General features: G+C 41.8%; 1 long non-coding RNA gene across 1 annotated transcript; it reads right to left on the bottom strand.

The window, feature by feature from the left end:
- Nucleotides 1-182: 182 nt before the first annotated feature.
- LOC142436859 (uncharacterized) lies at nucleotides 183-27,688 on the bottom strand. The gene is made up of 3 exons (XR_012782156.1): nucleotides 27,626-27,688; nucleotides 26,966-27,043; nucleotides 183-302 (listed from the first exon to the last, which is right to left on the bottom strand). It is a non-coding gene; the product is annotated as an uncharacterized LOC142436859 (long non-coding RNA).
- Nucleotides 27,689-27,960: the final 272 nt, after the last annotated feature.

Here is a 27,960-nt window from a genome sequence, read left to right as displayed (position 1 = left end):
AGCTACAAGGAACTCAGCCGGGTGGTGCCAGTGTGTCTGGGGCAGGTGTTTGTGCCTCAATATACCCTATGATGCTTGGAAGTGGCCCATGACACAAACTACGGGTAGGTCTGAGAGATAGCCCAGTTTGCTGGAACAAGGACTCCACCCTTTCCCCAAGAAGATCCTCTACCTTCGGAGCAATCTGCTGGGGGCAGGCATCCATCTGGCCGGAAACTAGATGGGCTACTCTGTGTCTTGTGCATCCATGTCTGTAGGCCTTCCAGCGCAGCCTGCAACTCATCATTGCGGTCCTGCAGGTCCTATAAGCAGAGTAGAGATGGCCCTGCAATCCCCATGCTACACAGCAAGGCCCAAGGAGCAATGCAGCACCGCAGGGTCTGCAGGATGCCCAGTGGAAAGGAAATTCAATTCCTGACAGCAAACATGTAACATTCAAACTATAAGTTTCCAACTATGCAGTGAGTTAAACATGACAGGGATAATTCAGCTTTCTTAAATCCTACATCGCCTTCTATCACTAGAATCATAGCAGGGGCTAAATTTTTTTTTTAAAGTGAAGTGAATGTGGAGGAGAAATGCAGATCACCAACACCTGACTCAACAGGAATGTGTGCAAGTCCACCACAGTGATGGGGTATGGCCAAGAAAAGCAACTCACTGGTGTCCTTTCTCCAGAGGGTTCTGCAGCTTTGACTGTCAAGGCGTTGCCATCATCTTAAAACAAAATGCCACCCAGCAGAGCAGAAAGGCCACATGGATGGCTGAGGCCCAATGAGGCACATAGAGTGGGGGCTGCAGGACAGACAGGCAATGCTGGGAGGCTGCCCTGAATCTGCACCTGGCTGCAGTGGTCTGTCTGCACAGGAGTTGAGGAAATGCACTGTAAAAAGCACACTTGGTTGCCAGGGTTTAGAGGCGAATCTCCCAAGACACAGCTCTCACTTGTAGATTTAAGGGTAAGAAGGCAAGAAGCGCCTGTCTGTGGGACTGTCTGTGGGACTATCGTGGTGTGAAGTCTCTTGGCATGGCTCTTCTGTCTAGGTCTTTGTGATTCCCATTGATGATTAGGTGGGACTTTGCAAATAGGGCATGTCTAACACAAAACAGAGTGGACTGGTTCATTTTCGTTGCCACTTCCCTGGCCATAGGGATGTGTTATCTTAGAACAGGAACAGAGAGGAATCCCATGAACTTAAGGGATAAAGAACTACCAGTGGAGAACAAATGAGATCTCTGTCTAAAGACAAGAGGAACCAGAGGCTGTGAAACAGAAATTACTGGACAGACTGAAAGAACAAGGCAAAGTCAGAGGCTGAGGCAAGGAGACACGGGACAGAATTGAAGAGCAACACAGAGACTAAGGACTAGAGAAAGACTTGATTGAGGCGAGATGATACTGTGGACCAATGACTGTATCCTTAGTGTTTTCTGATCTTGGCTTGTAGTAACCCATTAAGTTCTCTAAAAAGCTCCCTTAATTGTGAGTATTGCCTGTGAGCTCTGTGCGACCAGTGCAATGGATTATAGAACACAGCACAAAAGTAGAATGCTGTGGAAGAAACAGTTACTATCAGAAAAGGGTAAAGAATGATGGAGGGTGGAGGCATGCCTGATCTCTATTTTGTGGCAATCGGCCTTGATTGATGGAGCTACGTAGGATTCTTCTCCTTGATGTAGCCAGAGGTCAGCTATGCACTCCATGCGGTTTACTCAGGGACCCTAGATCCCTTCGTGAAGGAATGTGAGGTGTGTGGTCACTTTCCCTTTTGTGCACCTGGGGATGGGGGACTTGGGACTCTTCAGACCTAATGAATACGGCAGCAGTGCTCCCAGGGACTATAGGAGTATGATTCTACCTGGTTTCTCCTTTAGGAAACGTACTCTGGAGGGACACTAGACATTGAACTGTGAAGAAGCCCAAACTGGCCCATCAGGCAGCCACATGGTAAGCGAGCTTTCAGACATTTCTGGTCTAGCCAGTAAGGTGTGTAGCTGAGGCCCCGGCATCATAGGGCAGAGAAGAAACATGTTTGTTATGCTATGTCTGAGTTCCTTCCCACAAAATATAAAATCTATGAGCATATTTAATTGCTATTTTAGGCCATTAAGTGTTGGCGATAATTTCTTATGGAGCCATAGTAACTGGAATAACATGTATGAGTGAGCCACAAATAGCTCATGGAAATAGGATCAAAAGGTAAAGGAATTTCCCATGAATTTTTGAAGCCCTTTTTCTGTAATTTACAAAGGTAAATTACAGTCTCTTGAGGGGAAAAGTATATTAATTTTAAGTGGGAGAGAAAAAAAAGTTCTCACAAAAATCTGTTAAGAAATGGATGGTAGAGACTTCCAGGAAGATGGCGACTGAGTAACACATAGCAGAGGAACTCCACAGAAATCTGTGCAGGAGAGTCACTAAGAGGGAAATTCCACACCACTAGGTCGCAGAAGGAGCATCAGAAAGATAAGTAGGCAGAGATCCAATAGGTTTTAAGGAGCTGGGTCTTTTGGCTTACCACAATGGAGGCCAGCTAGGGTTTGACCTTAGCCTAAGGTGACCAGACGTACCGCTTTTTAAACATTTTTTCTCGTGTCTATGGTGTTTTTAAAAAGTCCCAATTTTTGGAAAGAATGCACAACAAGTGAGGGTATATACGGTTTTCGGCTGCCATGTGGCAATTTCACCAGGATATGAGTTTTATCAATGGTGTCCCGCTATACCAATGTTAAAATCTGGTCACCTTACCTTGGCCCGGCCACTGTCTTGGCTGGAGCCAGGATCATTTGTAGGCAACACAGGGGCTTTATCTCAACACAGCCACAGTTTGACACCATCTCAGGGCAGGGATTAAACCCCTCCAGCCCCATGGTCAAGGATCAGGTTCATTTATATTGATGCTTCAGTTTCCCTCTCTTCTCTCTATTCCCCCCTATCCCCCTGTCTCAGTGGGCTGTTTTTTTTTTTCCTTCTCTTTTTCTCTTCCCCTTTCTCTCACACAGCACTGCCAACATCCTGACCACTACCCTTAGCCTAGGGCATTAATGCCTGCACTCAACCCTGCTGGGCGAGCTCCTCCCTCTGCAGCATAACCGGAAGCTGGGAAAGACGACCCACACTCCAACAGGGGATATCCTGCCCAACTTCTTCCCTGGAAAAGCCCACCTGCCGGTCCTCTGTAGTGCTTAAGACATGGCTGGAGAAATTCGGCACCCCTTCTTTGGGGGAAATCCTGCCTGTGTGCCTTGGGGAGCTCCTATCCATCCTCTGTGGTCCCACGTTACTGAGGGAGCTTCCTCCCGCCTGCTGTAGTGCCTCACAGACTAAGAAAGCTTATCAAACACTCACCAGCTTTCCACGGAGCAGTGGGAAACTCTGCCTAACCTACGCAGTGATCTACCTGATCAGGGAAATTCTGCCCACCATTCACGGTGCTCTATACCAAAGCAGGCAACCAACCAGATTTCTGTGACACTCCTGTTGCAGCGGGCACCTTTGCATGCCACCTGTGACAACCCAAGCCGTCATGGGCCACACCATCATGGATTCTTGTGAGATCACCCAGTAAAGCACCATCCTCGTGGATCCACAACAACCCAACCAGCATCTCCGGAGAGGCCCATCCAACTTGTTGACTAGGGAAAGAGTGAAGCCACAGGAGGACAAAGTGGTTGGCTAATTCCATAGTGAAATTAGCTGTAGCAGTTCGAAGAAGCTTTCCTACGAGTCTCCCAGAGAGAGCCAGTGCTCTTTGACTCCCTGAAAAATGGCACCTGGCTCCTCTAAAACAAACAGCAATCAGGCCCAATGACCTCAACAAAAAAACATGAGAAACAAACTTCAATGGCAGAGATGTCCTGAACCGAACGACATGCATAGAAGAAGCAGATATTTATCTGCCACATAAAGAATTTTTCAGAATACTTCTTGCAGTAATACAGGATATGAGAAAAACAATACAGAAAAAAGATGAAATGAAAGAGGAGATTAAGTCCATACACCAAAGGGAAATACAAGAGATCAGGGAAGAGATAACAAAAACTAGTAGCAGACACACAGACCTCGAGAATCGACTAGAGGAGGCAGATAATTGCACCAGTGACCTAGAGGACAGCCAAGGAGACTTTAAATGCGAACAAAAATCTAATAAGATCATTAGTGAAGCTGAAGAGAACCTAAAAGCTAGGTCTGATGCTATGAAGTGGAACAACATTAGAATTATTGGATTACCAGAGGAAGACACCACAAAGAAGTCAACTGCAACAGAGAGGAAATTCTTGGAGGAAAACTTCCCGAGCTTAATGAATGAAAACCTGGCAACCATTCAGGAGGCTGAAAGAACACCAGTCAGATTGAAACCCAAGAAGAAATCAAGGCACATCATACTTACTATCCAACTTTGAGGAAAAGGAGAAAATCATGAGAAGAGCTAGGGAAAAACAAGCAATCACATAGTTTCCCAAATAAGAATATGCTCAGACCTATCATGTTTCCCCAAAAGTCAGACATCCCCCCAAAATAAGACCTACTTACAGTTTTGCCTCGGGCTGAAATATAAGGCATCTCCCAAAAATAAGACCTCCCCAAAAATCAGCACCCCCGAAGCTACCGTAACTCTGGACTCTGGATCATAGTGGTGGGCACCACCACGCAGCTCACTATTGGCTGCAGCGCAGTCAGAGCAGACAGGTAGTACGAGGTCTCTTTTAATAAAACAATAAACAATAAACGTGTACCACATTCTTCTCCATGGAAAAATAAGATATCCCCTGAAAATAAGACCTAGTGCATCTTTGGGAGCAAAAATTAATATAAGACACTGTCTTATTTTCGGGGAAACAGGGTATCAGAGAACACTATGAAGATGAGGAGAGAGTTGTTGAGCAACATTGCAAAAATTGAAGTAAAATAATGCAAACCCAAGAATACTCTACACAGCCAAATTATTGATCAAGATAGATGAAGAAGTAATTGTCTTTTAGAGAAGGAAAAACTCAAAAAATACATTAGAAGAAACCCAGCCTGGATCCTTGTCGATCCAGTATAGGCAGAAGAACAGCACTCACCAAGCATAAGTAAGAGACTGCCACAGAGAACAACCTCACCCAGAGGGAAACAAAGAGAAAACAGCCCCCAAGATAGCATTGGATTAAGGGTGAAAAGAAGTCAAGAATGAAACACACACACACACACACACACACACTACATTAAAAAGAAAGGGAGGTGGGAAAACACCCAACACAAAAGGTGTAAGATGACATCAGAGTCCACGGATGGAAATAATACCCCTGAATATCTATGAACTAAACTCAGGCATTAAAAGACTGAGGCTAGCAGACTAGTTTAGAAATACAACTAATCAATCTGCTGCCAACAGGAGACACATGTCAAGACTACAAACAAAACTAGGCTGAGAATCAAATGCTGGAGAAAAACATACCAAAGAAACAGCAATTAAAAAAAAAAACCAAGTGTTGCAATCGTAATCTTGGATAAAACTGACCTCAAAGTGCAAACCATAAAAAGAGATGAGGAACACTATATAATGCTCAAGGGAACAGTAGGCAAAGAACCACTAAGCATTGTAAACATATTCCCCAAATGACAGACCTGCTGAATACGTCAAACAAATGCTTCAAAATATGAAAAAGGAAGTCACAGCCTCAACAATTATAGTAGGTGACTTCAATACACCACTCTCTGAGAAAGAAATATCACAGGGAAAGAAACTCAACAAGGAGGCCAGAGATCTAAACACTACAATTAGTCAATTTGACCTGATATATATTTACAGAGCTTTTCATGAAAATACAAAATATTTCACATTCTTTTCAAGCCCACATAGCACATATTCGAAGATAGACGACATGCTGGGGCATAAGTCAAATCTGCATAAATTTAAGCACATTGATATCATATAGACTTCTCTCACTGACCACTGTGCCATAAGGCTGGAAATTAGCAAAAGGAAGATGAATAAAACAAGGCAAACAATTGGAGGATGAATAACTCTCTACTGAAAAAGGAGTGTGTACTGGCTCAGATCATAGATGAAATTAGGAAATTTCTAGAAACCAATGAGAATGAGAATAAGACGTACCAAAACTTATGGGACACAGCAAAGGCAGTTATCAGAGGAAGTTTCATAGCAATACATGCACACCTGAGAAAGGAAGAAAGCCATATGATTGATATGCTGGCACAAAATTTACAGCAACTAGGGCTGAGTCAACAGCACAATCATGCTAATAGCAAAAGAAAAGAAATAATAAAAATCAGGGCTGAGATTTAGGAGAGGGAAAATAAGAAAACTATGGAAAAAATTAATGCTGCTAAAAGTTGGTTCTTTGAAAAGATAAACAGAATCAACATATCGTGGGTAAACCTAACCAAAGAAAGACGGGAACAAATTTCAATAGCAAGAATGAGGGATGAAAGAGGGGACATTACAACAGACTCTAATGAATTCAAAATGATAATTAAAGAGTATTACGAAGGACTGTATTCCAATGAATTCAACAACTTGGAAGACATGGTCAAATTTTGAAAAACAATCCCTCCCTCGAATTTCCCAGAGGAACATCAAGAATGTCAATAGACCCATAGCAATAGAAGAAATAGACAAGGATATCAAGGGATTACCAACCCCAAATTCCCTGGACCAGATGGCTTCACAGGACAATTCTACCAAGCATTTAGGGAAGAAATGACACCAATCCTACACAAAATCTTCCAGAACATAGAAAAGACGGCAACCTCTTGAAGCAAGTATAAATATGATACCCAAACAGGGCAGGAATCCTACAAGAATTGAGAACTACAGACCAATATTCTTAATGAACACAGATGCAAAAATTGTTAACAAAATACTTGCCAATAAAATACAAATGTATATAAAACGAATACCATATATACTTGAATATAAGCCGACCTGAGTATAAGCCTAGGTACCTAGTTTTTACCTGGGAAACTAGAAAAACTGATGACTTGAGTATAAGCCTAGGGTGGGAAATGCAGGATGTGAATTAACACAGAGACCAGAGGGGAGAGACGGAGCGCAGCCACGGACACATCCTGACCAGTTCAGCTGCCAGCGTAAGTGAATCACTATGGGTGCTTCTGCAAATTGGAGCCTTCCACGTCATAGGATGGCTCTGATTGGTTAGATGTGAGTAACAAACATTCAAAGCCCTGCAGTATCAGTGGGGCTTTGAATGAACAGCGGAGGAACGACAATCACCTGTGAGATATTACACCTCGTATAAGTTAAACCCCAGTTTTTCAGCACATTTTTTGTGCTGAAAAATTCAGCTTATACACGAGTATATATGGTAATTCACCATGACCAAGCAAGATTCATACCAGGGATAGTTCAACATACGAAAGACCATTAGTATCATGTGCCACATTGACATGAAAAACTCTAAGAACCACATGATAATATTGATAGATGTGGAAAAAGCATTCGACAACATCCAACACCAATTCCTTTTTAAGACACGTCAGGAGATAGGAATGGAAGGACAATTCCTCAAGACCATACAAGCTATATATGAAGAACCAACAGCCAACATGGTAGTCAATGCAGAAAAGAGGAACACAATTCCACAGAAAAAGGGTCCAGACAAGGATGCCCCTTGTCCCCACTCTTATTTAACATCGTACTGGAGGTTTTAGCTCGCAGCATAAGGCAAAGGAGAGACATCAAAGGTATTCGTCTGGGGAAGGAGAGGTAAAACTATCGTTATATGTAGATGACATGATTTTATAAATGGAAAATCCCAAAAGATCCAAAAGGGGCAGAGTGGCAGGATACAAGATCAACAAACAGAAGTCCACTGGACTGCTATACATATCAGCTAAAATAACAGAAGAGGAGGTCAAAAAGGTGGTACCCATCACAATAGCCAAGCACAAATTAAAATATCTAGGGAAATAGCAGACTAAAAGAACAAAAGATTTATATGAGGAAAACTATGGAACACTATTACAAGAAACCAAGAGTGATTCAACAAATGGGAGAATATCCCATTTTTGTCGATCAGAAGACTCAATATAGTAAAGATGTCAGTTCTCTCCTAGGCACTATATAACTTTAATGCAATCCTGAGAGAATTACCCTCATCTTTCTTGAAAGAAATGGAAAAACTGATTACCAAATTCATATGGAGAGGGAAGAAGCCCAGAATTAGCAGAGACTCCCTAAGAAGGACACAGTGGGAGGGCTTGCTTTACCTGACTTTAGCACATATTATAATGCCATCATGGTCAAAACTGGGAGGTATTGGTATAATGACAGATACTTAGACTACTGGAAAAGAACTGAAAACCCAGAAATAAAATCATCAGCATACAGACAACTCACTTTTGATAAAGCCCCCAAAATATCAAAAGCAGGTACCCTCTTTAACAAGCGGTGTTGGAAAAAATGGATATCTACCTGCAGAAAAATGAAGCATGACCCTCATCTGACTCCATGCACAAGAATAAACTCAAGGTAAATCACAGACCTTGAGGTAAAACTCCAAACTATTAGGTCCATCAATAAGGGAACTGGGACCAATCTGAGAATTTTGGCACTGGGAATACATGGGATAGCAGAAACAGGGAAGGACACAAATGCACATGAGTCACAAATTGACATGTGGGATACACTGAAGATAAAACATCTGTGTACATCAAAATAATTCACCAAGAGAGTAATAAGAGAGCCCACGGACTGGGAAAACATCTTTAGCCTGACACATCAGACAAAGGCCTTATTACTAAAATCTACAATACTCTGCTAGTTTCCAAAGAGAAAAAAACTAATTGCCCACCGAGGAGGTGGGCAAAGGACCTGAACAGCAGTTCCACAAGGGTACAAATCCGAATGCAAGGAGTTGGAAACAACCCAAATTTCCACCAACAAATGATTGGATTAAAAAACAGTGGTATATACATACAATGGAGTACTACACATCACTAAAAAGCAGTGATGACAAATACTAAGAGGACGCCTGGCCCTCCCACCAGAAGAACTTATTTCAAAAGACGGCATTGAATCTGCAGCTCCAGGAGAGGGACATATCTGATGGGAGCACATGGGTGATGATGAAGGGGGAGGAGGAGAAAGTGGAGCACATCCTGGCCCACCAGGTCTTGAGGACGATTATCCCGATTAGAGCAGCCAGTCCACAGAGAGGACCACATGGCCAGCCCCACTATGAGACATGACGCCCCTCACTGACCCATAGCTCTACCGGGGACAACACTGGAGACACAGTGTGGGAACTACGCCTGATCTGATCCCGCCACACCGAGGCAAAACACTAAGGGGGTGCAACAGAATAGCAAGGGAATGGAACGGCGAGGTCCTCAGGGAATGATGAAGGTGGACTTTGGGGCTAGGGTGTGGTACCCCAATTGATTGAACTGGAAAACACTCCTAAAGGCCAACACACAATCCTTGAACTAACTACAAACTTTTCTTTCTTGTGCTTTTTTTTGTCATTGATTTATTGTTGTTGGTTGGTTGTATATTGTTCCTTGGTATTTTTATGTCTTGTTTTTGTGCATGTTATTATCTCCGCTGGTCTTTCTAAATAAGATAGGCTGGATGAACAATCTGGAGGATAAAACAACAGGACCGACAGTTCAGGAGGGACATAGGAGAGGTGGGGGAAAAGGTAGTGGTGTTAACAAACCCAGGGACAAGGGAACAAGTGATCTAAATCAGTGGTGAGGAGGGGCTGGGAGGCCTGGTAGGGCATGATCAAGGGTAATGTAACAAAGAGGATTTGCTGAAACCCTGGTCGGGACTGAGCATGATAGTGGGACAGAAGGAAAGTCAAGGGAAATAGAGGAAAGAGCTAGGAGACAAAGGGCATTTATAGAGGTTTAGATAAAGACATGTATATATGCAAATATATTTATATATGAGGATGGGTAAATAGATCTATGTGCATATATTTATACGTTTAGTATTAAGGTAGCAGAAGGACATTGGGCCTCCACTCAAGTACTCCCTTAATGCAAGAATACTTTCTTCTATTAAATTGACATTCTGTGATGCTGACCTTTTCAACGCAACTGCTGAAGACAAAGCGGGTGCATAAGCAAATGTGGTGAATAAAGCTGATGGTGCCCGGCTATCAAAAGATATAACGTCTGGGGTCTTAAAGGATTGAAGATAAACAAGTGGTCATCTAGCTCTGAAGCAACAAAGCCCACATGGAAGACGCACACCAGCTTGTGTGATCACAAGGTGCCAAAGGGATCAGTTATCAGGCATCAAAGAACAAAAAATCATAACATTTTGTGCTTGCCTCCATGATATGATCGCTGAAGACAAATGGGTGCATAAGCAAATGTGGCAAAGAAAGCTGATGGTGCCCGGATATCAAAAGGTATAGCGTCTGGTGTCTTAAAGGCAAACAAGCAGCCACTTAGCTCAGAAGCAACAAAGCCCACATGGAAGAACCACACCATCCTGTGCGATCACAAGGTGTTGAAGGGATCAGGTATCAGGCATCATCAGAACAAAAAATCTTACCATAGTGAATGAGGTGGGGGGGGCGGGGTGCAGATTGGAGATCCAAAACCCATTTGTCAGTCACCGGAATCCCCTTGCAGAGGGGTGTAGGGGAGGAGGCGAGCCAGTCAAGGTGTGATGTAGCAACAATGAAAAATACAACTTTCCTCTAGTTCCTAAATGCTTCATCCTCCTGCACTATCATGATCTGATTTCTACCTTGCAAGTCTGGCTAGACCAGAGGATGTACACTGGTGCAGATAGGAACCAGAAACATAGGGAATCCAGGGTGGATGATCTCTTCAGGTCCAGTGGTGAGAGTGGCACTACTAGAAGCGTAGAGGGAGAGTAGGTTGGAAGGGAGGAATCGATTTCAATGATCTGCATTTGACCTTGTTACTAGGGGGTGGACAACAGAAAAGTGGGTGAAGGGAGATGTCGGACAAGGCAAGATATGACAAAATAATAATTTATAAATTATCCAGGGTTCATGAGGGAGGGGGAAGCGGGGATGGAGGGGACAAAATGAGGACCTGATGCCAAGGGCTTAAGTGGAGAGGAAATGTTTTGAGAATGATGAGGGCAATGAATGTACAAATGTGCTCTACACAACTGATGTATGTATGAATTGTGATAAGAGTTGTGTGAACTCCTAATAAAACAATTAGGCCTCCACTTACTCAATGCAAGAACACTTTGTTCTATTAAATTGGCATTCCAGGATGCATACATTCCCGACATGATTGCTGAAGAAAAATGTGTGCATAAGCAAATGTGGTGAAGAAGGCTGATGGTACGTGGCTATCAAAGCGTCTGGGATCTTAAAGCGTTGAAGATAAACAAGCGGCCATCTAGCTGAGAAGCATCAAAGCCAACATGGAAGAAGCACACAGCCTGTCTGACCACAAGGTGTAGAAGGGACTGGTTATCAGACATGAAAGAACTAAAAATCATATCAATGGGTGCCCACCTCCCTGATACGATCAATGAAGACAAACGTGTGTGTAAGCAAATGTAGTGAAGAAAAGTGATGGTGCCCAGCTATCAAAAGATATAGCGTCTGTGTTCTTAAAGGTTCTAAGATAAACAAGTGGCCATCTAGCTCAAAAGCAATAAAGCCCACATGGAAGAAACACACCAGCCTGTGTGACCACGAGCTGTCGAAGGGATCAGGTTTCAAGCATCAAGGAACAAAAGATCATATCATTGAAAATGTGGGTGAGTGCAGAGTGGAGACTCAAAGCCCATTGGTAGCCAATCGGACACCCCTTAGTGAAGGGTTGTGGGGAAGAAATGAACCAGTCAGAGTGCAGGGTAGCAGCGATGAAACATATAACTTTCCTCTAGTTCTTAAATACTTCCTCTCCTCCACTATCATGATCCCAATTCTACCTTACAAATCTGGCTAGACCAGAGGATGTACATTGGTACAGATAGCAACTGGAAACACAGGGAATCCAGGACAGATGACTCATTCAGGACCAGTGGTGAGAGTGGCGATGCCTGGAGGATGGAGAGAATGTGGGGTGGATAGGGGGAACTGATTACAAGAATCTACATATAGTCTCCTCCCTGGGGGAGGGACAGTTGAGAAGAAGGCGGTGGGAGACATCGGACAGTGTAGTATATGACAAAATAATCATAATTTATTAATGATGAAGGGTTCATGAGGTAGGGGACAGTGGGGAGGGAGGGGGAAAATAAGCAGCAGATATTAAGGGCTCAAATAGAAGGCAAATGTTTGGAGGATGATGATGGCAACAAATGTACATATGTTCTTGACACAATGGATCAAGAATATATTGTGATAAGAATTCTATGAGCCCCCAATAAAATGATTAAAAAAATAAGAAAAAAAGTAGTGATGAATGCATGAAGCACATTGGAAAGAATTGGAGGAAATTATACTAAGCGAAGTAAGCCAAGCAGAAAATGAGAAGTACTATATGAGTCTGATGAGGAAAGCTTAAAAAAAAAAAGTGCAAAACGGGCTTAGGGAAAAAACTATTGTATATAAACATTCCTGGGTTCAGGTTCAGGGAGTATGGCAGGGACCAGACCAAATCCAGGAATACATATGGTAGACAACTAAAAAGGAAGGGGAAAGAGAGAAAAAACAAAAACAAATGAGTAGTTGGGGAACAGGGCACTAACTCCCCCAAGGGGAGTGTATTATTCATATCTTCTCAGGGAAAGAGGGACCAGACTACAAAGCGGTGCTCTAAGATGTGAATGCAACATACTGGCATGAAGCAGGGAACCAGTAGAGGGGTCTGAGAGACAGGCCCCAATCCCAACTATGTGGACAACCACCCCTGCCCCCTGAAGAATTTACCTTAGGGGCAGCACTGAAGCTACAGCTCAGGGAGAGGGACATGTCTGATCAGAGCACACAGGAGCAAATGAGGGGGGAGGAAGAGAGAGTGGAGCACATCCTGGCCCACCAAGACTTGAAGATGATATCCCTGCTCAGAGCAGCCAATAGCTAGAGAGGGCCATATGGTCAACCCCACTATGAGACATGACATCCCTCACTGGCCCATAGCCCTATAGGGGACAACACTGGATACACAGTGAGGGAATTATGCCTGATCAGACCCCACCACACCGAGGCAAAACACTAAAGGCGTGCAACAGAACAGCAAGGGGAGCAGAGCAAGGACGTCTCGAGGGAATACCAAAAATAGACTTTGGGGCCATGGTGTGGCACTCCATCAGACTCCACCAGAAAACACTCCTAAATGTCAATAGACCTTGAACTATTTTCTTTTTTGTTGCTTTGTTTTGCTCTGTCTTGGTTTGTGCATAGTATTATCTCTGCAGGTCTGTCTAGATAAAAGAGTCTGGATAAACAATCTGGAGGAGAAAACAACAGGACCGAAGGTTCCAGGGGACATAGTAGAGGGAGAGGTGGGGGAAAGGAAGTGGTGTTAATAAATCCCAGGGACAATGGAATAACAAGTGATCCAAAATCAGTGATGAGGAGGGTGTAAAAGGCCTGGTAGGGCTTGTTCAAGGGTAATGTAACTGAGAGGAATTACTGAAACCCAAATGAAGGCTGAGCATGATAGTGGGACAAGATAAAAGTAAAAGGAAATAGAGGAAAGAACTAGAAGGCAAAGGACATTTATAGAGGTCTAAATACAGGCATGTACATATGCAAACATATTTATATATGACAATGGGGAAATAATCGATCTATGTGCATATATTTATAGTATTAACGTAGCAGATGGACATTGGGCCTCTACTCAAGTACTCCCTCAATGCAAGAACACTTGTTCTATTAAACTGGCATTCCATAAGGCTCACCTTCCCAACACGATCGCTGAAGACAACACAGGTGCGTAAGCAAATGTGGTGAAGAAAGCTGGTAGTGCCTGGCTATCAAAAGATATAGCACCTAGGGTCTTAATGGCTTAAAAATAAAGAGGCCATTTAGCTGAGAAGCAATAAATCCCACATGGAAGAAGCACACTACCCTGTGTGATCATGAGATGTTGATGGGTTCAGGTATCAGGCATCAAAGAACAAAAATATTATTATCACTGTGAATGAGGGGCAGTGCAGAGTGGGGATCCAAAGCCCATCTGTAGGCAAGTGGCGATCCCCTCACAGAAGGGTCGCAGGGAGGAGATGAGCAAGTCAAGGTGCTGTGTAGCAATGATGAAACATACAACTTTACTCTAGTTTCAATGCTTCCTCCTCCCCACTATCATCATCCCAATTCTACCTTACAAATCCAGCTAGACCAAAGGATGTATACTGGTACACACAGGAACTGGAAACAGAGGCAATCCAGGACAGATGACCCTCTCAGGACCAGTGGTGAGAGCGGCGAAACAGGGAGGGTGGAGGGACGGAGGGGTAGAAAGCAGGAACTGATCACAAGGATCTACATATAACCACCCCCTGGGGGACAGACAACAGAAATGTGGGTGAAGGAAGATGCTGGACAGTGTAAGACATGGCAAAATAATAATAATTTATAAATTTATCAAGGATTCATGAGGGAGAAGGGTTAGGAGGGAGGGGAAAAAGGAGGAGCTGATACCAAGGGCTCAAGCAGAAAGAAATATTTTGAGAATGATGATGGCAAGAAATGTACAAATGTGCTTGACACAATGGATGTACGTATGGATTGTGATAAATGTTGTACGAGCCCTCAGTAAAATGATTAAAAAAATAAAAAGCAATGGATGGTAATTAAAATAGGAAAAATCCCACAAAGAATGGTGTCTTGCTAGGCACCCGGTTGAGTAGTACTACCAATCCCATGGGTGTCAGGGTAGAACTGTGCTTCACAGGGTTTTCGATGGTGATTTTTCAGAAGTAGATCACCAGGTCTTTCTTTCAATATCCCTTTCAATGTGGGTGGACTCAAACTGCCAGCCTCGCAGTCGGCAGTGGGATGCGTCAACTGTGTGCACTTGCAGCTCATTTCCCTTTCCACTGGGCAGCACGGATCTTGGAAGCAGCATCCACAGTCATATTTATCTGGTGGCCTGCTTCTTGTGTGGTTCTTCTTATATTCCAAATAGGTATTCTGAAAATGTCCACTGCTGATAACAAGTTGATTCTTACTCACAACGACCATATAGGGCAGAGAACTACTTCTTTCGGTTTTTGAGGTGGAAAATCTTTACAGGAACAGACGGCTTCATCTCGCTCCCACAGACTGGCTGATGGGTTTGAACGACTGACCTAGATTTTAACAGCACCCAAACATAGCCACTAAGTACCACTAGGACTCCTTTAGACACATCCCTACCACTCAGCAGTGTGAGAAAGCTGATGCCTGATATACAACGAGTCGAAGTCTCTCTGTCTTGAGATTTAGTAACACAAAACCTAGGAGCATAGTCCATTACAACTGGTAGAGATGTGTGGAGCCTGAGCTAGAGCAGCAGGGCCTTAGCACGTCTACTTGGTGGCTCTCTGGAAGGATGGAAGTCAGACTACTGTTTTTAAGTTATCACTTGCTTAAGTGGGTGGCTGTGGATGTTGAAGGTGATAAGGAATCTGGGGAAAGTCTTGTGAAGTAGCAAGTCCACTAAGGTCTATCACAGCATTAAGAACAAAGGACTCTGGGTTTCTTACAGAGGCCACAGAAAGCCATTATGGTGTCCAGCAAAATACACAGCAGAAAAAAGTATCAAACCAAAGATAGCGGGTTACCATCTTATATTTCCTTTTATCAAAGGCAGCCTCACCAGGAAAATCAAGATGGACAGTTGGGAAAAAAAAGAAAAAGCTGAAATGATGCTTAAAGAGAAAGAACATTTGATAAATCCATTGTAGTGTCCACAATAGCAGTAAAAACTGCCACTGAAAGCGATCTGACTAAAATCTTATATTTGCCAAGGGCAGCCTCATCGAGAAAACAAAGATTACCAGCTGAGAGAAAGAGAAAGAAAGTTAAAATGATAGCTAAATTGGAGGAAAATTCAGCGACAAAGGGAAGAAGCATGGTTGTTGTGCTTTGCAATATGCATTGTAAATTACAGTGAAACTTTACGCTAAAATTTGGAAAAGAATGGGCGCTACGCAGGGGGAAAGGTCATGCTATTTCTCCTTCTGTAGAATGAGTGTAAGACACTGAGTTCAGCCAACAAGCAAGGATATCCCTGTAGCAATGAGCCCATCTGGTAACCTAATCGACCTCAAGAATCATTCTCTTGTCAAATGAACCGGCAGTCATTGGAGAAATGGCAGATTCTGGGGTAAATGGCAGCAATGTACAAGGTAAATCTGGAGTATCTCAGGAACCACGTAATAAAACAACCAAAACAATGATGGTGCAGTGCAAAAACTTAGCAGATAGGTTGACCTGTCTGGCACAATTTGAACACCAGAAATCTAAGCACAGTAATGAATTATAAACCTTTGGTAATAAATCGGAAATTCTTTAATTCCATAACAACAGGTAAAAACCCACTGCCTTCAAGTTGATTCTGACTGTTCGTGTCCCTATGGGAAGAGTAAAACTGCTCCCCATGGTTTCTTGGTTTCTTTTTTTACCCTAGAGTTCTGAGAGCGTACATGTTTATGGGAGCAATAGCTTGATCTTTCCCCTACAGAGAAAGATGGATGTGAATTGCTGACTTGTGGTTAGCAGTATCACACCAATCTGCACCACCAGGGCTCCTTATACCAATATGTGACACACGCCAACCGATAGATGGCATCGTCCTACTTTAATTAAAAAGGAAACAACAGAAAAGCACTAAGTCAAGGCATTTCTTTGAAACAGGGAAGAAGAGTCCCAAATAACCAGAAGCCTTGGGAATTTGGCAATACCAGACCAGCCCTACATGTACTTAAGGAAGTTTTCTAAATGGAAAGGAAAGAACATTAATCAAACACTCAAATGTACACAAAGGGGGAGGAAGGAGTCAGACAGAGATCTCAGAAAATAAGTACATATTACGACTACTGGATGTAGGGTGTACATTACTGTCACTGGAGGTTCACCAACAGAAAAAGGAGAGGGAACAGTAAACCAGGAATACTTAATATTTCACATTCATTGTTGATTGCATGCTAAATGTTACTGTAATTGCATGTTGTATAGTATAATATTTGTAGTAACCACTAAGAGAATATGTAAAGAGGAATTAAAGCTCATAACAAAAGATGCTAAATACAAAAAATAACAGGAAAATTGATAAAAAGAGAAACCAGATAAAAGAAACTCAAAACCCAATTAGCTAAAAGAATGAAGAAAATGTAAATAGCCAAAATATTGACACAAAAGGCAGAGTGATAGACTGGATAAAAAACATGATTCATCTTTTGTTACCTACACAAAACACACATTCACATTAGGACACAAACTGATTGAAAATAAAGGATGGAAAAAATGTTCCGTGCAACCAGCACCCAAAAAAAGGAGTGTGGTCATACTGATAAAGGCTATTACATAATAAAAGGGCTAATACTTCAAGAAGATACAACAATTATTAGCATATATTCACCTAACCTGTCCAAAAACATGACACAAACACTAATATCAAAGAAAAAAAATTACAGTGCCGCTATTAATATTTGTAGATTTGAAACCTTCAATTTCAGTTCTCGACAGAACATTTAAAAAGTGAATCAATAAGGACATTAAGAACATAAAGAAAATCATAAGCCAATTTAACTTAGAACACTCCATCCATCATCAGCAGACATTTTCACAGGATAATTTTTCCAGAACCAACTACAGATTAGGCCACAAATCTCAAGTTTTAAAACATTAAAATCATACAAAGCATACTTTCTGACCATAATGGTATGAAGTAAGAAATCAATCACAGGAAGAATAAAAATGAATAATTATTATTATACCAAAATTAAATATTGTACGACTAGAAAACAATTTCTCTATGTAAGAAATTAAAAGTGAAATAAAAATATACTTGGTATCAAATATAAAGGAAAGCACAACATACCAAATCCTTTGGGACACAGCACAAACCATTCTCAGAGGGAAATTCATAGCAATACATGCCCATATTTAAAAAGATGGATGAAAATCAATTGTTTAAATGAAAACTTGAACAAAAAGGAAAGGAAGAGCAAGAGGCCAAAGATACTAGCTGAAATGAATAATAAATACCAGTGAGAAAGAAATGAAATAGAATACAGTTAAACAACAGAAAAAAATCAATCAAACCAGAAGTTGGTTCTTTGAAAAGGATCACTGAAACAAACTACTGGATATACTGGGGGGGGGGGGGGGAGGGCAAATAATCCAAAGAAATGAATCTGGAGACAACACAACATATTCATTGAATAAAGAATCATAACACTATGAAAAAGAACTGCAACAGATTTGAAAGTGCAGATGAATGGGACAAATTCCTGAAAATATACGACATACCTAAACTAATATGAATAGAAATAGGTTTAAGCAGAGTAATTATGAAATAAGCAATTCAGAATGTGATTAACCCCCTGCTCCACCCCTTCAAAAAAGACCAAAAATATATATAAAAAGAAAAGTCAATGGCAAGATGGCTTCACTGGGATATTTCATAAAAAATTCAGAAGTGCTGACACCAGTTCTATAGAAACTTTTAAAAACATTAAAGAAAGGGGACTAGAACATGTCCAACTGAACACATACACACAGGTAGATCCTTATGTAACAACCAGGATAGACTAGGCCCTAAGAAAAGACAGGTGGCCTGTGATCTCAGACAATGGCTTGAAAGTGAAGTAAAAGGAGGCTTCCATATATCAGAGACTGTGGGAGCAAGCAGAGAAGGGAAGGAAAGAGCAGGTCCACTGAAGAGGCGCCCAGTGGTCTCCTGCTACCCATCTGTAGCTCCATTCTGCACTGCTGGCTACAGCAACCCAGCTCCACTCCTCAAAGACTATCATTGTGAGCAGGGTCCAAAGCTTCACGTGTAATAAGCACGCAGGTCCCATGTGGCTTCCAGCTCTCCAAGCAAGCTGGCCTGCACAGTTCCCGGAGCATAGGTCCCAAAGGACCAGCCTAGGCTATCCCAAGGACAAACTTGGCACCATGATGGTTTTCCTGAAGATTGCCTGTGCTTTGACGGACTATGTTAAGAAGCTCTTGGCCTTAGGGAAGAATACACTCAAGTACAGTGTTCCTCCCCCTCCCAACTTTTCTTAGTACAGCCTTTTACTGCCCAAAGCCTTTTTTCCCTCCCCCGTCCCTCTTCTATTATTCATTTCTGGCACTACTCAACAAAGTCATCGACTCCCACAAAATCTAGCAGCCCTCCCAACCGTAATACCCGGCCACGATGCTGCAGTGGCAGCAGTCACTCCTGATTCATCAGAAGAAGGATTAACAAATGAACAACACTCAGATCTCAAGGAATTTTCTTAAAAAGAACAGGCTCTGAAACTATCATAAATTGAATTCAGAAAAATGTTGTCATGTACTTTCAACAAAGAGTTTGCGAGAACAATGGTCAGAATAGAAAAGCTAGATATCTTCAACAAAAACCTCTAAAAAGAAATGCAGAAAATATTAAGATAAGAGAATTAGGCAACAATTTAGAAGAACAGAGTAAGAGAATTGAAGAAATGGAAAGCTGAATTGGTGAGTTTGAAGGCATATCTCTTAACTCCAATTTATGAGTGATACAATCAGCTAAAAGAACAAAAGAATCTGAAGAAAACATAAGAATGAAGTGGGATTCTATCCATATAAGAAATTCCGGAATAATACTTCCTTAACAGAACAGAGGAGGAGAAAATAATTCTCCAGGAAGCAGAGAGAACCCAAAACACCACAGATCCCAAAAGAAAACACTGGAACATATTGTCGTTGAAATTTCCAAGACAGAAACAATTAGCAGGCTGAGAACAGCTTGGAAAAATTGTTTTAATTCATTTACAAAAACACTTTTATTGGCATATGACTCACATGTCATACAATAGCTCAATTATATTAAGATAAATTGTAATAATCATTATCACCACAATCAATTTTAGAACATTTTTTCTTTATTGTATTCATGTTATTTCCCCCAACCTCCCCTGCCATAGCCCCCAAAACCATTGTCTATATAGATTTAGTTATCCTGGATTTCATATACAGAAAAATGTATTTTTAAAAGCCTAACAACAATAACAAAGAAAACAGATTAAAAAAGCTCTAGAAAAGAAAGCAGAGGTTAAAAGAACTGGAATATATTTAAAATGAGTCAAAAGGGAGATGTATAAATTTTAACTTAAATACATCTGTAATAACCAATTTTACAATGTTATCTGTCTGATAACAGGGCTGTTCACATCCCATGGCTCTGGTCAGAGAGGATTCCCCAGAGCTTGCAAATGTTATCCACAACCTTAAAACCAGGTGTTCATAATTGAAGCTGATATCATTCCCTCCTTCAGATTTGAATTTCATGAGTTAAAATCCTAGGATGTTACAGGCTGGTGTGCTTCTTCCACATGGACTTAGTTGATCCCTCACTTAGATGGCTGTTTAAGACCAGCTTTTAAGACCCCAGAGGCTATTTTTTTCTGATAGGTGGGCACCATCTAGTTTCTTCATTACACTTTCCTATAGCATTCATGTCTTGAGTGATTTCTTCATGAGGACGAGCATCAAATAAGGCCATTTCATAAGAACTAATTGTACTTAGATTGAGGCTAGAATTAAGTGCAAGCTCAAAATCCATTCACATATTTATGGTTCATCTGGCTCTGGTTCACCTCAGAGATATAATTGTTATTTTCTGTTAGAGAACATTATCAATCATCCCCTTGGGCATAAGGCAATTTTATTGATAGTGTAGTTAATTTAGCCAATGGTATAGAATTTAAAACAAAAATATGTCTTGTAAATTTAAATTTTATGTTTTCTTCCCATTGTCTCTCTTTTGTTGCCTTTAATAGATATTTTTATTAATTTATTTCTATTACCATCCTTTTTGTCTTTTTTCTCATATTTTTCTGTGTTACCAATGTTCTTAGGAACCAAGACACCGCTCCTCTATCTGTCTCTAGGTGGGTCCGCCCACATGCAGATACACCCACATGTGAGTACCTTGAGTGAACATTGTTACCCATGCTGCACCATGCTTTAAGACAAAATTTCATTTATTTGTCAACAGAAATAAATATTTCAAACAAAACAAAACTGTAAACCAATATCCCTTATGAATATAGGGGCAAAATCTCAAAATCCTGGCCAACAGAATCCAACAATCTATCAAAAAGCTAAGCAAAAGAACCACAGCAGGTGAGATTGGTTCCAGGGATGCAAAGATGGTTTGAAATGAGAAAAATAATGAATGTGATCTACCATATAAAAAAGAAAAACAACCACATGAGCATTTCAATTGATTCAGAAAAGGTATTTGATAATATCTAACAGCCATTCTAGATACAAATACTAAAAAATAGGATTCGAAGGGAAATTCTCAATGAAATCAGGGACATATATGAAAAACCAACTGCCAGCATCTTACTCAATAGGGAGAAACTGAAAGCACTCATTCCTCTTTCAGATGGAAATACACAACAATGCTCCTTATTAACACTCTTATTCAACATTGTACTGGAAGTTAGCCAGAGCTATCAGGACACAAAAAGAAGTTTCAAAAATCCAAATGGGCAAAGAAGTAAAACTGTCACTATTTGCAGATGATCTGATTCTATACATAGAAGGCACCAAAGGCTCAACAAAAATATTGCTAGAAAATATAAAAAGATTTGGCAACATGGCAGGAAACAAAATTGACATATAATAATCAACAGGATTCTTGCATACTAACAAAGATAACTCCGGAAAAGAAAACAAGGAATCAATACCATTTACAATAACCACATAAAGATGAGTCTCTTTAACAAATGGTGCAGGAAAAATTGGATTTCGACTTGCAGAATAATTAAATAAGACTAATGCCCCACACCCCCACAAAAACATATAATATGGATCAAATATCTAAAAATAAATACCAGAAAATCAATGAGAAAACATGGACAAACTTAAGAGTCCTATTGCAGGGGATACACAAAATGTCAAATATTAATGAAGGATGCACACGTAACAGAAGACAAAATTGAAGTCTGGGACTTAAGAAAAGTAAAACAAAAACTTCATCAAAAAAGTAAAAATGTTATCTACAGATTAGGAAAAAGATTTTGGCAATGATATACGTAATTGAAACACTTCAATAAGAAAAAGATGAATAGGTCTGTGTGGCAAGATGGTGATGGAGTAGCATTCCAGAGGGACTCTGCAGAAATCAGTGGAGGAGAGTCACTGAGAGGGAAATATCACTCTTCTGGGTCACAGGCAGAGCATCTTAAAGATGAGCAGACACTAGGTCTTGAAGAGCTGTGGGGTTTGGGCTACTACTGTAGAGGTTGGCTATGGCTTAGCCTTTCCCCTGCCACAGTCTCGGCTGGATCTGAGCTCTCTTGGCCAGCACAAAGGCTTAACTTCAACACAACCACAGCTTACTGCTGCCTTTCAGCAGGGTTTAAACCCCTCCAGCCCCACAGTCAGGTGACTGGGGCTGTTATTTCTCTCTCCCTTCTTCCACAGTCTAATTGGCCTCGGTACCCACCACCTGGTCTTTTTTCTTTCTTGTCTTTCCTTTCACATGTCACTGCTGGGCTCCAGGTCACTGCTCTTTGCCTAGAGCAACTGCATCCATCCTCCACTCAGCTGGGGCAGCTCCTGCCCACTTGCCCTCTGTAGCCTTACAAGCAGCTGGGGAAATCTTGCCTGTCTTCTGCCACACCTCAAATGGGGGAATCTCCCCTTAAAACATCTAGGAGAACTCCCATCAACCCTCCAAAGCCCTGTAAGCAGATGATGGAAATCCCAACCACCCTCCACGGTGCACCATGTGGCTGGGAGGGTCCCTGGGCCCCTCCCCGTCCTCTGTGGTCCCACATGGCTGAGGGAACTTCCTCCTACTTGCTGCCGTGCTTTACACAACTTAAGACAGCTCTGTGTGAGCCCTCTCCAGTGTGCCATACTGCTGTGGGAGCATCTGTGTGACCTATATGGGAGATCTTGCTACTAGAACAATTCCGTCTGTTATCTGCAGTGCTCTACACTAAAGTGGGCACACCCATCAACACTATGTGGCAATCCCGCTGCAGGAAGCACCCCCGCACTTCCCCTGAGGTGTTCCAAGCCGCTGTGGGCCACACCACCATGGCTTCCTGTAAGATCATCCAGTGCAGTGTCATCCTCCCCAGTCCACAATCACCCAACCAGAGTCCCATGAGAGGACCATCCAACGTAACCTCTAAATAACAGGATACGGGTTGGCTAGGTAAGGAGTAAAACCACAGGAGGAAAAAGTGGTAGCCTGACCTAGTACATTTAGCTGCAGGCAGTTCAATGACGCACTCCAATGAGTTTTCCAAAGTAGGAGACCAGTGCTTGTTGACTTTCTGAAAAATGGCACCAGGCTCTTCTAAAACAACACAACACAAACAGCAACCAGCCACAAAAACCTCAATGAAAAAACAGGAGAAACAAAAGGCAATGCCAGAAGTCCTGAACATAATGACATGTATAGTAGAAGCAGACATTGATCTGCAAACAGAAAGCAATCTTCAGGATTTCTGCTTGGAGTTATACAGAATATGAGGGAAGCAATATAAAAAAAGGATGAAATGATAGAGGAGATAAAGGCCACGCACCAAAGGGAAATAAAAGACCTCAGGGACAAGATAACCAAATCCAGTAGTGAATTCACAGACTTCTCCAAAAGACTTGATGAGGCAGAGAATTGCACCAGTGGCCTAGAGGATAAACAGGCAGACTTCAGCAAATGGGAAAGGCAGTTAGCCAAGATAATCAAAGAAACTGAAGAAAAGCTGAGAGCCATGTTTGATGCTATGAAGAACAACATCTGAATAATTGAACTACCTGAACAAGGCACAACAAAAGAGTCAATGGCATAATAAATAGTGTAGAAATTCTTAGGGGAAAACTTCTCCAGATTAATAAATGAAAACTAGGCAACTATTCAGGAGGCCAAAATAACACCAGCTGGACTGAATTCCCAAGAAGAAATCACCAAGGCATATAACAGCTATTCTATCCAACTTAGAGGAAAAGGACAGCCTCATAAGAGCAGCAAGGGAAAATAGAAACAGTTACCTATAAAGGAACTCAAACAAGAGTCTGTTGAGACCAATCAGCGGACACTGTGAAGAGGAGAAATTGAAGAAAATAACACAAACCCAAGAATACTCTATCCAGCCAAATTATCAAGATAGATGGAGAAGTTAGAGTCTTCCCAGACAGGAAAAACTCAAAGACTACGATAAAAGAAACTAGCCCTACAAAAGATCCTTATCTAACCGGTATGGGCAGAAAAACATCACTCACCAAACAAAAACAAGAGACTGCCACATAAAACAACTCCACCCAGATGTAAACAAAGAGTAAACAGCCCCCAAGATAACAGTGGCAAAGAAAGGCAGAATGAACCACACACAAATGGACAACACACTGATAAGAAAGGGAGGTAGGAAAACATTCAACACAAAAGGTACAAGATGACATCACAGAGTCCACAGCTGGATATAATAACCCTGAATAACAATGGACAGAACTCAGCCAATAAAAGGCAGAGGTTAGCAGCCTGACTTAGAAAACACAACCCCTTGGGCTGCTACCTATAGGATACACATCTTATGATTACAGACAAAAATAGGCTGAAGAAAAATATACCAAGAAAACGGCCATTCAAAAAAAAGCAAAGGTTGCAATCCTAACCTCAGATTGTAAAAATAGTTCCCAAGGTACAAGCCATAACAAGACATAAGGGGTAGGGGCACTATATAATGTTCAAGGGAACAGTAGATGAAGAACCAGTGAACATAATAAATATATTCATGTTCAACGCGACGTCCACAAAATTTATCAAACACTCCAAAAGATGATAAAAGAAATCACAGGCTAACAATTATAGTAGGTGACCTTAATACACCATTCTCTGAGAAAGATCACAAGGAAAGAAGCTTAACAAGGAGGCAACAGATCTAAACATTATGATTAAATGACTTGACCTGATAGATATTTTCAGAACGCTCCACCAAAATGCAAAAACACCCTCATATTCTTTTTAAGCCCTCCATGGCACATACTCAAAGATAGACCACATGCTGGGACATAAGTTGAATCTGTGTAAATTCAAACATAAAGAGACCATACCGACTTCTCTCTCCGACCACTATAACATAAGGCTGAAAATCGACAGAAGGATGATGAAGAAAACAAGGGAAAAAATTGTAAGAAAAATAACTCTCTTTTGCAAAAGGAGTGGTTACTGGCTCAGAAAGATATGAAATTAGAAAATTTCTAGAAACCAATGAGAATACAGTTACCAAAACCTTTGAGACAGCAAAGGCCGCTATCAGAGAAAGTCTGATAGTAATATGTAAGCACATGAAAAAGAAAGAGACGTATGATTGATGTGCTGACACAAAACTTACACCAATTAGAGCAGTCAGCAGAATAATCCTACAAATTGCAAAAGAAAAATAAAAAGGGCTGAGATTCATGAAAGGGAAAACAAGAAAATTATGGAAAAAAGAAATGCAGCTAAAAGCTGGTTCTTTGAAAGGATTAACAGAATCAAAAGACCATGGAAAACCTAACCAAAGAAAGGAAGGAACAAATTTCAATAGCAAGGATGAGGAATGAAACAAGGGACATTACAATGAACCCTAATAAAATCAAAAGGGTAATTGCACAGTACTATGAAGGACTGTACTCCAATGAGTTCAACAGCTTCTCACTCCCCGCTATCACGACCTCAGTGCCGCTTCCCAATCTAGACTAGACGGGAGCATGCGCATAGGCATAGGCAAGAGATAAAACTCACGACACATGGAACCAGGAACAGGAATGGGAATAGAGACAACAAAAGGGTAGGGGGAAGGGGGCGAAGTGGGGAGAGAGGAGACACCAATAGCAATGAATAGCATATAATCCCGTACCCCCAGTCAGGGGGGAGAACAACAGAAACTAGAAGGGAAGGGAGATGGCGGTCGGAGTAAGATTTGAAAATAATTAACAATCTACAATGTATCAAGGGGCCACGAGGGTTGGGGTTGGGGGAGGAGAAGGGAGAGAAAAAAAGAGGAGCTGATCCCAAGGGCTCCATGGAAAGTAAATGTCTATAAAAGAAAGACAGAATATATGTACGGATATGTCAGATACAATTGATGTATAGATTGTAACAAGAGTTGTAAGAGCCCCCAATAAAATGATTAAAAAACACCCACACAACAACTTTGTTTTTAAAGAAAGATATACAGTAGAAGAATAGCAGCCGTCAAGTCTGGAGCACTGGGCCTGGTTTCTTGGGACATTCTTGTGGCTATAACATGAGGCCACTTTTAGATATCAAGTTGACCTTCCACACGCAGCAAGTAGACGTCATCAAATTAGAGGCTTTTCAGCAGAATCAAGGCTAAACGTAGAAGCCCGGTCTCTTCAAGAAGATACTCTCAGTGGTCTCCTCTTTCAACCTCCAAAAGGAGGGCCTGAACATGGCCTGCTCAAACCTCAGCCACTCTCATAGCCATCAGCTAGGTTGAGCTACACAGACACTGGTCACCTACAGTTCTGTCCATTCTAATGGTTGAACACCACCCTCTTAGCAGGTACAATGAGACAAGAAGTAGAGTTCTTTGGACTTTTTTGCACAAGAGGTCTAGAGACCTGCTGATGCAGCCAGAGGGTCATGCTTTTAGAGAAAACCCTAAGTTCCCCATAAGCTTTGACCCTGCCCCAGTGTAGAAATGGTTGGGGAAGAGGATGGGAATGAGCAAAGGTGAAGGTTTGGGTACCAACAACCAAAATGCTGGCATGTAAGACCCAATACAAGATTAATATGTGACTGCTCACAGCAGTCAAAAGAGTGAGTGCAGTAGAGCTGAGGATGGTGAGGGAACCCCCCCAGCCCAGCCCCCCAAACTTCCCTGGCACATACCCTGCACTTGAATTCATACTCCTTCAGGATCGCCATGAACTGTTCTTGAGAGAAGAGTGCAGTGCCATCTGGTTCCAGCTGATGTCAGACCCAGAAAGAAAGCAACAATACAGAGAATGGTAAGGCAGGTCCTCTTGGGCCAGGTTCCTGGGGCCACCTCCTCACTTTCCTTCTGGGAATCTAACTTCTACTTTCCAGTAGCTCTAGAAAAAAGCATCCAGTCTACCTACTTTCAAACTTGTTTAAAAGGTCTTGCCACCAACAGCGTTTTCTTAGGACCCGGAGCCTGTGGTGGCTGGGATGCACTTCTGCCTTGTCTCTGGTGCAACTTCTCCCTTCCCAGCAACGTCCTTAGGGTAGATGACATATGATGGCACCACGCTCTAAGTGCTCCTTTGGCCTCTCTGGCTAATCCCAAGTACTATTAGTGGGTCCTGGCTTTATCAGTACAGAGGCCATACTACGCGGGGTAGCACTAGGTCACAGTGACTTGTCATGAAAAGGGGAAAGAAAAAGATATTATATAGATTTCTCTCCATTACAGGATTTTTGTAAGGAAAAAAACCAAAGTTCTATCACCCAAGTATCATTTTCAAGACATGGCCCACACTACTGACCATGATTCTAGTTGAAAGACTCAGAATAAGCAGAAGCACTTGCCTTGTCCTTCAGCACAAACTCAAGGTCATTCTGCAGTTTCAGCACCAGCTTCTCTGAATCTGACTACTTTTCCACAACTTCAAAGATCTCCTTCTGCAATCGACTGTTTTCCTAAAAGATTCAGGCCAGTGGTTTAATAGCTATATAACGCAAGCAATGACGCAATGGTAAGTTTCTCACCTTTCCATAAGGGAGAGGTGTTACAGGGAGGCAAGCTGCTTTTCCTTGAAAGAGTTCCTGTAGTGGTGGAGGGTGTGAGGGCAGCTGTGTTGAAGTGAAATTACTTGGAATGGCTTTTCTATTCATGTCTTTGTAACTCCCACCAAATTTTGGGG

The sequence above is a fragment of the Tenrec ecaudatus genome, unplaced genomic scaffold, assembly GCF_050624435.1.
Source record: "Tenrec ecaudatus isolate mTenEca1 unplaced genomic scaffold, mTenEca1.hap1 Scaffold_710, whole genome shotgun sequence".
Classification (NCBI taxonomy): domain Eukaryota; kingdom Metazoa; phylum Chordata; class Mammalia; order Afrosoricida; family Tenrecidae; genus Tenrec; species Tenrec ecaudatus.
The sequence above is the reverse complement of the archived record's forward strand: the minus strand, read 5'-3'. Positions and strand labels throughout refer to the sequence as shown.